The sequence below is a fragment of the Schistocerca cancellata genome, unplaced genomic scaffold (genome assembly GCF_023864275.1).
Source record: "Schistocerca cancellata isolate TAMUIC-IGC-003103 unplaced genomic scaffold, iqSchCanc2.1 HiC_scaffold_1081, whole genome shotgun sequence".
Lineage (NCBI taxonomy): Eukaryota > Metazoa > Arthropoda > Insecta > Orthoptera > Acrididae > Schistocerca > Schistocerca cancellata.
Window position 1 is genome coordinate 15,182 of NW_026047080.1, and position 15,995 is coordinate 31,176.

The 15,995-nt window shown below is 50.4% G+C and overlaps 14 non-coding genes across 14 annotated transcripts; 9 read left to right on the plus strand and 5 right to left on the minus strand.

Annotated features, from left to right (window-relative positions):
- Nucleotides 1-94: 94 nt before the first annotated feature.
- Nucleotides 95-167, minus strand: Trnav-uac (transfer RNA valine (anticodon UAC)). Its single transcript has one exon. It is a non-coding gene; the product is annotated as a tRNA-Val (tRNA).
- A 235-nt stretch (nucleotides 168-402) lies between these two features.
- Nucleotides 403-474, plus strand: Trnap-cgg (transfer RNA proline (anticodon CGG)). Its single transcript has one exon. It is a non-coding gene; the product is annotated as a tRNA-Pro (tRNA).
- Nucleotides 475-2,091: 1,617 nt separating this feature from the next.
- Trnap-ugg (transfer RNA proline (anticodon UGG)) lies at nucleotides 2,092-2,163 on the plus strand. Its single transcript has one exon. It is a non-coding gene; the product is annotated as a tRNA-Pro (tRNA).
- Nucleotides 2,164-2,767: 604 nt separating this feature from the next.
- Trnav-uac (transfer RNA valine (anticodon UAC)) lies at nucleotides 2,768-2,840 on the minus strand. Its single transcript has one exon. It is a non-coding gene; the product is annotated as a tRNA-Val (tRNA).
- Nucleotides 2,841-3,075: 235 nt separating this feature from the next.
- Nucleotides 3,076-3,147, plus strand: Trnap-cgg (transfer RNA proline (anticodon CGG)). Its single transcript has one exon. It is a non-coding gene; the product is annotated as a tRNA-Pro (tRNA).
- Nucleotides 3,148-4,763: 1,616 nt separating this feature from the next.
- Nucleotides 4,764-4,835, plus strand: Trnap-ugg (transfer RNA proline (anticodon UGG)). The gene has a single exon. It is a non-coding gene; the product is annotated as a tRNA-Pro (tRNA).
- Nucleotides 4,836-5,439: 604 nt separating this feature from the next.
- On the minus strand, nucleotides 5,440-5,512 carry Trnav-uac (transfer RNA valine (anticodon UAC)). Its single transcript has one exon. It is a non-coding gene; the product is annotated as a tRNA-Val (tRNA).
- A 235-nt stretch (nucleotides 5,513-5,747) lies between these two features.
- On the plus strand, nucleotides 5,748-5,819 carry Trnap-cgg (transfer RNA proline (anticodon CGG)). The gene has a single exon. It is a non-coding gene; the product is annotated as a tRNA-Pro (tRNA).
- A 1,617-nt stretch (nucleotides 5,820-7,436) lies between these two features.
- On the plus strand, nucleotides 7,437-7,508 carry Trnap-ugg (transfer RNA proline (anticodon UGG)). Its single transcript has one exon. It is a non-coding gene; the product is annotated as a tRNA-Pro (tRNA).
- Nucleotides 7,509-8,112: 604 nt separating this feature from the next.
- Nucleotides 8,113-8,185, minus strand: Trnav-uac (transfer RNA valine (anticodon UAC)). The gene has a single exon. It is a non-coding gene; the product is annotated as a tRNA-Val (tRNA).
- Nucleotides 8,186-8,420: 235 nt separating this feature from the next.
- Nucleotides 8,421-8,492, plus strand: Trnap-cgg (transfer RNA proline (anticodon CGG)). Its single transcript has one exon. It is a non-coding gene; the product is annotated as a tRNA-Pro (tRNA).
- Nucleotides 8,493-10,110: 1,618 nt separating this feature from the next.
- On the plus strand, nucleotides 10,111-10,182 carry Trnap-ugg (transfer RNA proline (anticodon UGG)). The gene has a single exon. It is a non-coding gene; the product is annotated as a tRNA-Pro (tRNA).
- A 604-nt stretch (nucleotides 10,183-10,786) lies between these two features.
- Trnav-uac (transfer RNA valine (anticodon UAC)) lies at nucleotides 10,787-10,859 on the minus strand. The gene has a single exon. It is a non-coding gene; the product is annotated as a tRNA-Val (tRNA).
- A 235-nt stretch (nucleotides 10,860-11,094) lies between these two features.
- Nucleotides 11,095-11,166, plus strand: Trnap-cgg (transfer RNA proline (anticodon CGG)). Its single transcript has one exon. It is a non-coding gene; the product is annotated as a tRNA-Pro (tRNA).
- Nucleotides 11,167-15,995: the final 4,829 nt, after the last annotated feature.

Here is a 15,995-nt window from a genome sequence, read left to right on the forward strand (position 1 = left end):
CCTATCCGTCTAGCATACGACATTGCTTGTCTCTGCATACGCGGACGTGAGGTCATCTCGGAAATGAAATCCGAAATATAGATTAAAATTGTTGTGTTCCCGCCCGGGATCGAACCGGGGACCTTCTGCGTGTAAAGCAGACGTGATAACCGCTACACCACGGAAACGACGGTTCTTTTCGTGTACCACCCGGAGACTCGTAATAGCAACAGTTTTTCTTCTGTGTTAGCAAGGGCATCGGCTACGAGCTCCCTCCGATTCGTGAAGTTCCTATAGTAAAAGACGTCGATGAAAACAATCCAACCGCGACAGACAGGGAGAACGCTGGGTGAGCTGCAGCCCTACAGGGTGAGACCATCAAAGGTGGCGTCATTCACATGCAGTGCGTTTTCGGAACGGACAGGCTCGTTGGTCTAGGGGTATGATTCCTGCTTCGGGTGCAGGAGGTCCCGGGTTCAAATCCCGGACGAGCCCTTGCGTTTTGTACAACGGTGTGGTAACAAATCGCATGGCGGCGGCTGTTTCGCGCATTTCCAGGCCTCCAAGTCAGCGCTAAAATCCGACAACCAGTTCTGAAACAGTTTCATGTTTCATTTGAGCCATGTGCACCCTGCTGGTGGAACGTTTGAAGTTGATTTAAGTGGTCACTGCAGAGATCGTAGCAAGTGTCTTGCTGAGTGCGACGAAAACGGGTTTCCGCCCGCAATCGAACCGGGGACCTTCTGCGTGTTAGGCACGGCGCCTGGGCTCGGCGGCAGCTGCTGCTCTTTCTTTCCTTACGAGATACCGTCGATTCGCGCAGTCGTTATTGCAAAAGATGTCACCAAAGGCAATCGCTTCGTTAGCGGCACGGTGCCTGGGCTCGGCGGCAGCTCTACATGGAGGCACCAGCAGCCCAGCCAGGCCGCCGCCGGCACCGGCGCGCCGCAGCGCAAGAAGTCGGCGCCCGCCCTGCAATGCCCCCTGTCGCTGCATATTCCACCCGCCTTATATCCTCCCCATGTCTGACTCACTACCCTAAATGACACTGCAGTCGACGTGCTTATTACTATCGCAGTATTCTAGTGTCGAACCGGTATTGCAAATTTGGATTAAGCAAAAATTTATTGTGTGGTCGAGCGACACCCTCGGCTCGCTCTTCCTACATGATCGCTTCTTGCGAGGAATAATTCCTAGCGCGCCGATGGCTTCAGAGTTGGTCTTCTCGAAGTTTTGCTTCCGCACTGCATTCCGCAATCTTTTCGTTATGAGCTTCGGTTTCCCGACTTTCTTGTGTTTAGTGCGTTTGGCTTCTCTAAACCCTTAGCCACCGCTCGCCGAAATTTCCACGCTGTCATATGTCGATCTGCAGAGCTCGATGAAGGCATCGCGGCCATTCCTGAGCTCATGGAACGGCCGAATCTGTAGTTGTTTCCAGATCTCTCCCACACAACAGCCTCCCAGTAGCTTGGATTACAGGAGTACGCCACTACTCCCAGCCGCTGATTCACCTTTGAAAGCAGAATGACATGAGCTACGCGCAGCTCCGTTTTTTTTTTTTTTTGGTGTCTGACCTACTTTGAAAGACTTTGTAGTCGATTTACTTACTACTATCGCTGTTGGAAACCAGTTGATACCACACAGTATTCTAGGGACGATCAGGCAATGAAAATTTAGAATAAGTAAAACAGTATCAAAAGAAGTTGTGTGGTGGAGCAGCACATGCAATTTACGCTTCCTAGATAATCGTTACTGCATAGAATAATTCTTTTGTGTGCGGCGTCTTCAGTATCCGTCTTCTGTAAATTTTACTTGCAGTATATTGTGCAATCTTTTCGTTATGAGTTGGTGCTTGGTTTCCCGATGTTCTTTTGTTTAGTGCATTCGCCTTCTCTTAACCCTGAGAAACCACATACCGAAACTGAGGCACTGCCGGCTGTTCATAAGCAGTGTTCGATGAAGTTATTTCGCTTTTTATTCGTTGCCTTTAATATTCTTCTCATCAGTGGTGAGTGCTGCCTGCAGAAAGCGTTTATCTTGCGAATTCACGTAAAAGTTTGTGTTCCCTGTGAGGTCCACTACCTGGGATTAACTTGACTGCTCCAGGCAGGTGGCTCGTTGGTCTAGGGGTATGATTCCTGCTTTGGGTGCAGGAGGTCCCGGGTTCAAATCCCGGACGAGCCCTGCCATTTTGACCGTGCTGAAGAGTAGGTGGAACTCAGCCCCGGTTGCAGCTCCTCAATGAAGAGTAGACGCCTGTTATAGCACGTGGATATAACAAGAATGCGGCACCAGTAAAGTACGTAGGTGGAATTCGGTAGAAACGCAGACGGTAATTTTGCATGCAACGGAAAACAAGGTTGTCTTTGCGGAATATGTGCACCGTGAGTGGAGATTAAGCTTAATTGTGCGACAGTCTACCCTCATCTTACTAACGACGGCAACAACAAAGGGGTGGTGGCATGTAAGATTGAGAGTGGCCAAGAGTTTCTCATTATTAGTTAGCATCACACTTTGACAGAGCTGTGACAAGGCGAGTAGGGTGAGCTCAGGAAAGCCAGTAGCAAGCGCACTTGAAGTAGCCCTGAAGAACCGGATTATAAATTTTGCCAGCCATAATGGAGCTAGGGGCGTTCCCAGTTACCAAATACCGGTGCAATAAGAGAGCAACAGTATTTGACAGTAAAATGACGCCCTATCCGTCTAGCATACGACATTGCTTGTCTCTGCATACGCGGACGTGAGGTCATCTCGGAAATGAAATCCGAAATATAGATTAAAATTGTTGTGTTCCCGCCCGGGATCGAACCGGGGACCTTCTGCGTGTAAAGCAGACGTGATAACCGCTACACCACGGAAACGACGGTTCTTTTCGTGTACCACCCGGAGACTCGTAATAGCAACAGTTTTTCTTCTGTGTTAGCAAGGGCATCGGCTACGAGCTCCCTCCGATTCGTGAAGTTCCTATAGTAAAAGACGTCGATGAAAACAATCCAACCGCGACAGACAGGGAGAACGCTGGGTGAGCTGCAGCCCTACAGGGTGAGACCATCAAAGGTGGCGTCATTCACATGCAGTGCGTTTTCGGAACGGACAGGCTCGTTGGTCTAGGGGTATGATTCCTGCTTCGGGTGCAGGAGGTCCCGGGTTCAAATCCCGGACGAGCCCTTGCGTTTTGTACAACGGTGTGGTAACAAATCGCATGGCGGCGGCTGTTTCGCGCATTTCCAGGCCTCCAAGTCAGCGCTAAAATCCGACAACCAGTTCTGAAACAGTTTCATGTTTCATTTGAGCCATGTGCACCCTGCTGGTGGAACGTTTGAAGTTGATTTAAGTGGTCACTGCAGAGATCGTAGCAAGTGTCTTGCTGAGTGCGACGAAAACGGGTTTCCGCCCGCAATCGAACCGGGGACCTTCTGCGTGTTAGGCACGGCGCCTGGGCTCGGCGGCAGCTGCTGCTCTTTCTTTCCTTACGAGATACCGTCGATTCGCGCAGTCGTTATTGCAAAAGATGTCACCAAAGGCAATCGCTTCGTTAGCGGCACGGTGCCTGGGCTCGGCGGCAGCTCTACATGGAGGCACCAGCAGCCCAGCCAGGCCGCCGCCGGCACCGGCGCGCCGCAGCGCAAGAAGTCGGCGCCCGCCCTGCAATGCCCCCTGTCGCTGCATATTCCACCCGCCTTATATCCTCCCCATGTCTGACTCACTACCCTAAATGACACTGCAGTCGACGTGCTTATTACTATCGCAGTATTCTAGTGTCGAACCGGTATTGCAAATTTGGATTAAGCAAAAATTTATTGTGTGGTCGAGCGACACCCTCGGCTCGCTCTTCCTACATGATCGCTTCTTGCGAGGAATAATTCCTAGCGCGCCGATGGCTTCAGAGTTGGTCTTCTCGAAGTTTTGCTTCCGCACTGCATTCCGCAATCTTTTCGTTATGAGCTTCGGTTTCCCGACTTTCTTGTGTTTAGTGCGTTTGGCTTCTCTAAACCCTTAGCCACCGCTCGCCGAAATTTCCACGCTGTCATATGTCGATCTGCAGAGCTCGATGAAGGCATCGCGGCCATTCCTGAGCTCATGGAACGGCCGAATCTGTAGTTGTTTCCAGATCTCTCCCACACAACAGCCTCCCAGTAGCTTGGATTACAGGAGTACGCCACTACTCCCAGCCGCTGATTCACCTTTGAAAGCAGAATGACATGAGCTACGCGCAGCTCCGTTTTTTTTTTTTTTGGTGTCTGACCTACTTTGAAAGACTTTGTAGTCGATTTACTTACTACTATCGCTGTTGGAAACCAGTTGATACCACACAGTATTCTAGGGACGATCAGGCAATGAAAATTTAGAATAAGTAAAACAGTATCAAAAGAAGTTGTGTGGTGGAGCAGCACATGCAATTTACGCTTCCTAGATAATCGTTACTGCATAGAATAATTCTTTTGTGTGCGGCGTCTTCAGTATCCGTCTTCTGTAAATTTTACTTGCAGTATATTGTGCAATCTTTTCGTTATGAGTTGGTGCTTGGTTTCCCGATGTTCTTTTGTTTAGTGCATTCGCCTTCTCTTAACCCTGAGAAACCACATACCGAAACTGAGGCACTGCCGGCTGTTCATAAGCAGTGTTCGATGAAGTTATTTCGCTTTTTATTCGTTGCCTTTAATATTCTTCTCATCAGTGGTGAGTGCTGCCTGCAGAAAGCGTTTATCTTGCGAATTCACGTAAAAGTTTGTGTTCCCTGTGAGGTCCACTACCTGGGATTAACTTGACTGCTCCAGGCAGGTGGCTCGTTGGTCTAGGGGTATGATTCCTGCTTTGGGTGCAGGAGGTCCCGGGTTCAAATCCCGGACGAGCCCTGCCATTTTGACCGTGCTGAAGAGTAGGTGGAACTCAGCCCCGGTTGCAGCTCCTCAATGAAGAGTAGACGCCTGTTATAGCACGTGGATATAACAAGAATGCGGCACCAGTAAAGTACGTAGGTGGAATTCGGTAGAAACGCAGACGGTAATTTTGCATGCAACGGAAAACAAGGTTGTCTTTGCGGAATATGTGCACCGTGAGTGGAGATTAAGCTTAATTGTGCGACAGTCTACCCTCATCTTACTAACGACGGCAACAACAAAGGGGTGGTGGCATGTAAGATTGAGAGTGGCCAAGAGTTTCTCATTATTAGTTAGCATCACACTTTGACAGAGCTGTGACAAGGCGAGTAGGGTGAGCTCAGGAAAGCCAGTAGCAAGCGCACTTGAAGTAGCCCTGAAGAACCGGATTATAAATTTTGCCAGCCATAATGGAGCTAGGGGCGTTCCCAGTTACCAAATACCGGTGCAATAAGAGAGCAACAGTATTTGACAGTAAAATGACGCCCTATCCGTCTAGCATACGACATTGCTTGTCTCTGCATACGCGGACGTGAGGTCATCTCGGAAATGAAATCCGAAATATAGATTAAAATTGTTGTGTTCCCGCCCGGGATCGAACCGGGGACCTTCTGCGTGTAAAGCAGACGTGATAACCGCTACACCACGGAAACGACGGTTCTTTTCGTGTACCACCCGGAGACTCGTAATAGCAACAGTTTTTCTTCTGTGTTAGCAAGGGCATCGGCTACGAGCTCCCTCCGATTCGTGAAGTTCCTATAGTAAAAGACGTCGATGAAAACAATCCAACCGCGACAGACAGGGAGAACGCTGGGTGAGCTGCAGCCCTACAGGGTGAGACCATCAAAGGTGGCGTCATTCACATGCAGTGCGTTTTCGGAACGGACAGGCTCGTTGGTCTAGGGGTATGATTCCTGCTTCGGGTGCAGGAGGTCCCGGGTTCAAATCCCGGACGAGCCCTTGCGTTTTGTACAACGGTGTGGTAACAAATCGCATGGCGGCGGCTGTTTCGCGCATTTCCAGGCCTCCAAGTCAGCGCTAAAATCCGACAACCAGTTCTGAAACAGTTTCATGTTTCATTTGAGCCATGTGCACCCTGCTGGTGGAACGTTTGAAGTTGATTTAAGTGGTCACTGCAGAGATCGTAGCAAGTGTCTTGCTGAGTGCGACGAAAACGGGTTTCCGCCCGCAATCGAACCGGGGACCTTCTGCGTGTTAGGCACGGCGCCTGGGCTCGGCGGCAGCTGCTGCTCTTTCTTTCCTTACGAGATACCGTCGATTCGCGCAGTCGTTATTGCAAAAGATGTCACCAAAGGCAATCGCTTCGTTAGCGGCACAGTGCCTGGGCTCGGCGGCAGCTCTACATGGAGGCACCAGCAGCCCAGCCAGGCCGCCGCCGGCACCGGCGCGCCGCAGCGCAAGAAGTCGGCGCCCGCCCTGCAATGCCCCCTGTCGCTGCATATTCCACCCGCCTTATATCCTCCCCATGTCTGACTCACTACCCTAAATGACACTGCAGTCGACGTGCTTATTACTATCGCAGTATTCTAGTGTCGAACCGGTATTGCAAATTTGGATTAAGCAAAAATTTATTGTGTGGTCGAGCGACACCCTCGGCTCGCTCTTCCTACATGATCGCTTCTTGCGAGGAATAATTCCTAGCGCGCCGATGGCTTCAGAGTTGGTCTTCTCGAAGTTTTGCTTCCGCACTGCATTCCGCAATCTTTTCGTTATGAGCTTCGGTTTCCCGACTTTCTTGTGTTTAGTGCGTTTGGCTTCTCTAAACCCTTAGCCACCGCTCGCCGAAATTTCCACGCTGTCATATGTCGATCTGCAGAGCTCGATGAAGGCATCGCGGCCATTCCTGAGCTCATGGAACGGCCGAATCTGTAGTTGTTTCCAGATCTCTCCCACACAACAGCCTCCCAGTAGCTTGGATTACAGGAGTACGCCACTACTCCCAGCCGCTGATTCACCTTTGAAAGCAGAATGACATGAGCTACGCGCAGCTCCGTTTTTTTTTTTTTTTGGTGTCTGACCTACTTTGAAAGACTTTGTAGTCGATTTACTTACTACTATCGCTGTTGGAAACCAGTTGATACCACACAGTATTCTAGGGACGATCAGGCAATGAAAATTTAGAATAAGTAAAACAGTATCAAAAGAAGTTGTGTGGTGGAGCAGCACATGCAATTTACGCTTCCTAGATAATCGTTACTGCATAGAATAATTCTTTTGTGTGCGGCGTCTTCAGTATCCGTCTTCTGTAAATTTTACTTGCAGTATATTGTGCAATCTTTTCGTTATGAGTTGGTGCTTGGTTTCCCGATGTTCTTTTGTTTAGTGCATTCGCCTTCTCTTAACCCTGAGAAACCACATACCGAAACTGAGGCACTGCCGGCTGTTCATAAGCAGTGTTCGATGAAGTTATTTCGCTTTTTATTCGTTGCCTTTAATATTCTTCTCATCAGTGGTGAGTGCTGCCTGCAGAAAGCGTTTATCTTGCGAATTCACGTAAAAGTTTGTGTTCCCTGTGAGGTCCACTACCTGGGATTAACTTGACTGCTCCAGGCAGGTGGCTCGTTGGTCTAGGGGTATGATTCCTGCTTTGGGTGCAGGAGGTCCCGGGTTCAAATCCCGGACGAGCCCTGCCATTTTGACCGTGCTGAAGAGTAGGTGGAACTCAGCCCCGGTTGCAGCTCCTCAATGAAGAGTAGACGCCTGTTATAGCACGTGGATATAACAAGAATGCGGCACCAGTAAAGTACGTAGGTGGAATTCGGTAGAAACGCAGACGGTAATTTTGCATGCAACGGAAAACAAGGTTGTCTTTGCGGAATATGTGCACCGTGAGTGGAGATTAAGCTTAATTGTGCGACAGTCTACCCTCATCTTACTAACGACGGCAACAACAAAGGGGTGGTGGCATGTAAGATTGAGAGTGGCCAAGAGTTTCTCATTATTAGTTAGCATCACACTTTGACAGAGCTGTGACAAGGCGAGTAGGGTGAGCTCAGGAAAGCCAGTAGCAAGCGCACTTGAAGTAGCCCTGAAGAACCGGATTATAAATTTTGCCAGCCATAATGGAGCTAGGGGCGTTCCCAGTTACCAAATACCGGTGCAATAAGAGAGCAACAGTATTTGACAGTAAAATGACGCCCTATCCGTCTAGCATACGACATTGCTTGTCTCTGCATACGCGGACGTGAGGTCATCTCGGAAATGAAATCCGAAATATAGATTAAAATTGTTGTGTTCCCGCCCGGGATCGAACCGGGGACCTTCTGCGTGTAAAGCAGACGTGATAACCGCTACACCACGGAAACGACGGTTCTTTTCGTGTACCACCCGGAGACTCGTAATAGCAACAGTTTTTCTTCTGTGTTAGCAAGGGCATCGGCTACGAGCTCCCTCCGATTCGTGAAGTTCCTATAGTAAAAGACGTCGATGAAAACAATCCAACCGCGACAGACAGGGAGAACGCTGGGTGAGCTGCAGCCCTACAGGGTGAGACCATCAAAGGTGGCGTCATTCACATGCAGTGCGTTTTCGGAACGGACAGGCTCGTTGGTCTAGGGGTATGATTCCTGCTTCGGGTGCAGGAGGTCCCGGGTTCAAATCCCGGACGAGCCCTTGCGTTTTGTACAACGGTGTGGTAACAAATCGCATGGCGGCGGCTGTTTCGCGCATTTCCAGGCCTCCAAGTCAGCGCTAAAATCCGACAACCAGTTCTGAAACAGTTTCATGTTTCATTTGAGCCATGTGCACCCTGCTGGTGGAACGTTTGAAGTTGATTTAAGTGGTCACTGCAGAGATCGTAGCAAGTGTCTTGCTGAGTGCGACGAAAACGGGTTTCCGCCCGCAATCGAACCGGGGACCTTCTGCGTGTTAGGCACGGCGCCTGGGCTCGGCGGCAGCTGCTGCTCTTTCTTTCCTTACGAGATACCGTCGATTCGCGCAGTCGTTATTGCAAAAGATGTCACCAAAGGCAATCGCTTCGTTAGCGGCACAGTGCCTGGGCTCGGCGGCAGCTCTACATGGAGGCACCAGCAGCCCAGCCAGGCCGCCGCCGGCACCGGCGCGCCGCAGCGCAAGAAGTCGGCGCCCGCCCTGCAATGCCCCCTGTCGCTGCATATTCCACCCGCCTTATATCCTCCCCATGTCTGACTCACTACCCTAAATGACACTGCAGTCGACGTGCTTATTACTATCGCAGTATTCTAGTGTCGAACCGGTATTGCAAATTTGGATTAAGCAAAAATTTATTGTGTGGTCGAGCGACACCCTCGGCTCGCTCTTCCTACATGATCGCTTCTTGCGAGGAATAATTCCTAGCGCGCCGATGGCTTCAGAGTTGGTCTTCTCGAAGTTTTGCTTCCGCACTGCATTCCGCAATCTTTTCGTTATGAGCTTCGGTTTCCCGACTTTCTTGTGTTTAGTGCGTTTGGCTTCTCTAAACCCTTAGCCACCGCTCGCCGAAATTTCCACGCTGTCATATGTCGATCTGCAGAGCTCGATGAAGGCATCGCGGCCATTCCTGAGCTCATGGAACGGCCGAATCTGTAGTTGTTTCCAGATCTCTCCCACACAACAGCCTCCCAGTAGCTTGGATTACAGGAGTACGCCACTACTCCCAGCCGCTGATTCACCTTTGAAAGCAGAATGACATGAGCTACGCGCAGCTCCGTTTTTTTTTTTTTTTTGGTGTCTGACCTACTTTGAAAGACTTTGTAGTCGATTTACTTACTACTATCGCTGTTGGAAACCAGTTGATACCACACAGTATTCTAGGGACGATCAGGCAATGAAAATTTAGAATAAGTAAAACAGTATCAAAAGAAGTTGTGTGGTGGAGCAGCACATGCAATTTACGCTTCCTAGATAATCGTTACTGCATAGAATAATTCTTTTGTGTGCGGCGTCTTCAGTATCCGTCTTCTGTAAATTTTACTTGCAGTATATTGTGCAATCTTTTCGTTATGAGTTGGTGCTTGGTTTCCCGATGTTCTTTTGTTTAGTGCATTCGCCTTCTCTTAACCCTGAGAAACCACATACCGAAACTGAGGCACTGCCGGCTGTTCATAAGCAGTGTTCGATGAAGTTATTTCGCTTTTTATTCGTTGCCTTTAATATTCTTCTCATCAGTGGTGAGTGCTGCCTGCAGAAAGCGTTTATCTTGCGAATTCACGTAAAAGTTTGTGTTCCCTGTGAGGTCCACTACCTGGGATTAACTTGACTGCTCCAGGCAGGTGGCTCGTTGGTCTAGGGGTATGATTCCTGCTTTGGGTGCAGGAGGTCCCGGGTTCAAATCCCGGACGAGCCCTGCCATTTTGACCGTGCTGAAGAGTAGGTGGAACTCAGCCCCGGTTGCAGCTCCTCAATGAAGAGTAGACGCCTGTTATAGCACGTGGATATAACAAGAATGCGGCACCAGTAAAGTACGTAGGTGGAATTCGGTAGAAACGCAGACGGTAATTTTGCATGCAACGGAAAACAAGGTTGTCTTTGCGGAATATGTGCACCGTGAGTGGAGATTAAGCTTAATTGTGCGACAGTCTACCCTCATCTTACTAACGACGGCAACAACAAAGGGGTGGTGGCATGTAAGATTGAGAGTGGCCAAGAGTTTCTCATTATTAGTTAGCATCACACTTTGACAGAGCTGTGACAAGGCGAGTAGGGTGAGCTCAGGAAAGCCAGTAGCAAGCGCACTTGAAGTAGCCCTGAAGAACCGGATTATAAATTTTGCCAGCCATAATGGAGCTAGGGGCGTTCCCAGTTACCAAATACCGGTGCAATAAGAGAGCAACAGTATTTGACAGTAAAATGACGCCCTATCCGTCTAGCATACGACATTGCTTGTCTCTGCATACGCGGACGTGAGGTCATCTCGGAAATGAAATCCGAAATATAGATTAAAATTGTTGTGTTCCCGCCCGGGATCGAACCGGGGACCTTCTGCGTGTAAAGCAGACGTGATAACCGCTACACCACGGAAACGACGGTTCTTTTCGTGTACCACCCGGAGACTCGTAATAGCAACAGTTTTTCTTCTGTGTTAGCAAGGGCATCGGCTACGAGCTCCCTCCGATTCGTGAAGTTCCTATAGTAAAAGACGTCGATGAAAACAATCCAACCGCGACAGACAGGGAGAACGCTGGGTGAGCTGCAGCCCTACAGGGTGAGACCATCAAAGGTGGCGTCATTCACATGCAGTGCGTTTTCGGAACGGACAGGCTCGTTGGTCTAGGGGTATGATTCCTGCTTCGGGTGCAGGAGGTCCCGGGTTCAAATCCCGGACGAGCCCTTGCGTTTTGTACAACGGTGTGGTAACAAATCGCATGGCGGCGGCTGTTTCGCGCATTTCCAGGCCTCCAAGTCAGCGCTAAAATCCGACAACCAGTTCTGAAACAGTTTCATGTTTCATTTGAGCCATGTGCACCCTGCTGGTGGAACGTTTGAAGTTGATTTAAGTGGTCACTGCAGAGATCGTAGCAAGTGTCTTGCTGAGTGCGACGAAAACGGGTTTCCGCCCGCAATCGAACCGGGGACCTTCTGCGTGTTAGGCACGGCGCCTGGGCTCGGCGGCAGCTGCTGCTCTTTCTTTCCTTACGAGATACCGTCGATTCGCGCAGTCGTTATTGCAAAAGATGTCACCAAAGGCAATCGCTTCGTTAGCGGCACGGTGCCTGGGCTCGGCGGCAGCTCTACATGGAGGCACCAGCAGCCCAGCCAGGCCGCCGCCGGCACCGGCGCGCCGCAGCGCAAGAAGTCGGCGCCCGCCCTGCAATGCCCCCTGTCGCTGCATATTCCACCCGCCTTATATCCTCCCCATGTCTGACTCACTACCCTAAATGACACTGCAGTCGACGTGCTTATTACTATCGCAGTATTCTAGTGTCGAACCGGTATTGCAAATTTGGATTAAGCAAAAATTTATTGTGTGGTCGAGCGACACCCTCGGCTCGCTCTTCCTACATGATCGCTTCTTGCGAGGAATAATTCCTAGCGCGCCGATGGCTTCAGAGTTGGTCTTCTCGAAGTTTTGCTTCCGCACTGCATTCCGCAATCTTTTCGTTATGAGCTTCGGTTTCCCGACTTTCTTGTGTTTAGTGCGTTTGGCTTCTCTAAACCCTTAGCCACCGCTCGCCGAAATTTCCACGCTGTCATATGTCGATCTGCAGAGCTCGATGAAGGCATCGCGGCCATTCCTGAGCTCATGGAACGGCCGAATCTGTAGTTGTTTCCAGATCTCTCCCACACAACAGCCTCCCAGTAGCTTGGATTACAGGAGTACGCCACTACTCCCAGCCGCTGATTCACCTTTGAAAGCAGAATGACATGAGCTACGCGCAGCTCCGTTTTTTTTTTTTGGTGTCTGACCTACTTTGAAAGACTTTGTAGTCGATTTACTTACTACTATCGCTGTTGGAAACCAGGTGATACCACACAGTATTCTAGGGACGATCAGGCAATGAAAATTTAGAATAAGTAAAACAGTATCAAAAGAAGTTGTGTGGTGGAGCAGCACATGCAATTTACGCTTCCTAGATAATCGTTACTGCATAGAATAATTCTTTTGTGTGCGGCGTCTTCAGTATCCGTCTTCTGTAAATTTTACTTGCAGTATATTGTGCAATCTTTTCGTTATGAGTTGGTGCTTGGTTTCCCGATGTTCTTTTGTTTAGTGCATTCGCCTTCTCTTAACCCTGAGAAACCACATACCGAAACTGAGGCACTGCCGGCTGTTCATAAGCAGTGTTCGATGAAGTTATTTCGCTTTTTATTCGTTGCCTTTAATATTCTTCTCATCAGTGGTGAGTGCTGCCTGCAGAAAGCGTTTATCTTGCGAATTCACGTAAAAGTTTGTGTTCCCTGTGAGGTCCACTACCTGGGATTAACTTGACTGCTCCAGGCAGGTGGCTCGTTGGTCTAGGACAGTCTGCTTTCGGCTGCGGTGGGGCGAGGACGTCCGCTGCGCCCCGCCGTGCGCGACCGTGAGCGCTTGCTTGTGTTTACCTTCTCGAGGCGCGAGTTGTATTTGTTCCAAGTTCAGTGCGACTATGGCACACACATGGCGCCACGATACGATCAAAATTACTTTCCAACCAGATCACGCGCGTCCTCGAGCCTATGAAATAGAACAGTTCATACGCGACGATCTACGTTTAGATCCGGCGACTGTCGTCGGAATACATTTTTCTATAACGGCGAGCGTGGTTTATGTTAAAATGACCAGTGCAGAGGTCTGCGCGACTGTGGTGTCTAAATACTCGAACTCACTCAGATTCAAACATTCTGATGGGCATATCGGTGCAGTGACGGTGGATCATGCAGGCATGGGCCTAAGGACTGTAAGGGTTTTTGAGCTCCCCTTCGAGGTCCCAGAGGAAGTTGTCAAGGACGCCTTCCGACCATATGGCAATGTTATCAGCCACGTTGCAGAAAAGTGGCAAACTTTCTCGACGTATAAGGTCTATAATGGTGTGCGCCAAATTAAACTTGAGCTCAAGAAACATGTGCCGTCCTATTTGAACATCGGTGGCTGTCGTGCAATCATCATGTACGACGGTCAACCGCGTACCTGTTCCGGATGTGGGCAGGAAGGCCATGTTCGATCGAGCTGCTTACAACGTAGAATTACGCAGATACCAGTGGGAGACTCCGTTTCCCCGACGGGGACGACAATCCTGCCCCTGACGTACGCACAGACGACGATGCGCACCGTAGTTGAGGACGAAACGGGCGAGCAGCCACATCCATCGACGCCACAAGTAACAAGGGAGGAAGAGGAAGGACCCTTGGTGCCAACCCATATGTCGCCCCCTCCACAGCAACAACAGCTGCAACAGTCTCACGAACTCCAGACGCAACATAACATTCAGAACGCGATGGACGTGGACGCGAACATTGTTCCGACCGCGGCTTTCCTAGCGGAAGGTGATACGACGCAGGATTGCCTCCCACATTCGGATACGGATGTCCACGTTCGAAAGCAACGTTCGCCTCGACGACGCAAGCGACGTCGGCGAACCCCTTCTGACGATTGCCTCCTGCACACGGCCGGTCAAGAAGGTGACATCTCATCAGACGGCATGGATGCTGCGCCTGCTGAGGATCTAAGTGGTGTAGACGGTTCACTTACCCATACTACGAGTGCCCAGTTACTTCTTGCACCACAAACGCGGCAGGTCGCGTCGATGGATGGCGCTCAGTCTACCTCAAACACAGACGACGTACGTGAGAGAGATTTAGGTGCCGATCAGCATCACAGCGTCGTGTTGCACCCACTGTGGTCGGACGATGTTGAGGAACTTCCTGACGAGGGCACGGGTGACAAGGGAGGGGGCGGCATTGCGGATGCCACTCCTAGCGTGAAAGACTCATAATTTGTGACGGGTTTGGTGGGTCCGGCATCTCTTGCGGTTAGCTTTGATTGCCATGGCGTCTACCCTAGGTGAAGAGGCTAGGCAGCACACCTTTCGCCTTGCCACAATCAATATCAACGCGATAAGGGCACCACACAAACTGACAATGCTACAACGCATGCTTGATGCGGCGGACATCGACGTGGCCCTCTTACAGGAAGTATGTGTCGCTAGTTTCCCTGACTTCTACGGATATACCGCCCACATCTCCCACGCCTCTTCTACCGATTGTGGTGTGGCTGTTCTGCTACGGGACGGTTTAGCGGCTACGGACGTACTGTACTTACCGAGTGCAAGAGCCATGGCAATAACTGTCAACGGTGTACGACTCATCAATGTATATGCCCCTTCAGGATCAGGGAGACGGAGAGATCGGGCCCGCTTTTTTTCGGAAGATATTACGCGTCTATTTATGGGTCGCATAGACGATATGGTAATCGGAGGAGATTTTAACTGTACATTATCTCCGTCTGATCAGCAGCCACATCACGTCCCGTGTGCGGAATTGGAAATGCTAGTGCGTGACCTCCACCTGATTGACACGTGGCGCCACATCCATGGCCCAGCTCCTGGTTACACGCATTATACAAGCCATTCATCAAGTCGGTTGGACAGGATTTACGTCACAAGCACCCTTTCGTCGGCGACGAGAGGAGCAGAGCTCTGGCCCACTGCATTCACCGACCACACAGCCTATATTTGCACCATTGCCCTCCAACCTGCACGTGTGTGGCGCAGTAGGCCTCCCTGGAAACTGAACGTCGCCCATCTGGACGAGCCGGCATGTAAAGGTGCCGTCGAAGAGTCGTGGAACAGGTCTTTACAGAGTCGTGGTCGTTACCGATCGACCCTCAGTTGGTGGATTGAATGTGCGAAGCCTGCTCTTAGGCGCACCTTCATGGCTTACGGCCGGGAAGCAGCGGCATGGAGGAGGAGCACGGAAAACTTTTATTACACCGTCCTACGGGAATGTCTTGCTATGGAGCCCTCACCTGACAGGCAGATCATAGTCCATCGCGCGAAAGCGCAGCTCGTCTCCTTAGCACGCCATCATTTACAAGGCGCTGTTATACGGTCGCGTGCTCCAGACAGGATACAATCAGAAAGGCCATCTATGCACCATGTGCTCCTAGAACGCAGGAGGCGCCGTAGGGCACTGGTAACCGACATGATAACCGACGACGGTCGACACGTGGTGGAACAAGCAGATATAGCAGAAGCCTTCTATGGGCATTACGCTCAACTTTATTCAGCAGTGCTCCCTGATATGGCAACGGTAGACACCGTTTCATCACATGTCCACGGTACAGTTCCATCAGACATGGTACCGACTTTACTGGGAGAAGTGACAGAAGAGGAAGTGCTCGACGCCATTGGTAAAGGTGCTCCCCATAAATCACCGGGAATCGATGGATTACCATTAGAGTTCTATCGAACCTTTAAACACCTGCTGCTACCGTGTTTGATTGAAATTTGCCAGGAATTGATGTCCCCGGGTATAACATTGCCTGCGCCATTCTTGGAAGGTCTGATTGTCCCCATCCACAAGCCGAAGGGACGGAATCATGTCCGTGATTATCGTCCCTTAACGTTATTGAACAGCGACTTCAAGATCTTTTCGAGGCTGCTATCGGAACGTATTCGCGGCACACTATTGCACGTCTTGTCCGGTGATCAGACGTCCTTGGGGGGACCCAACAACATCAGA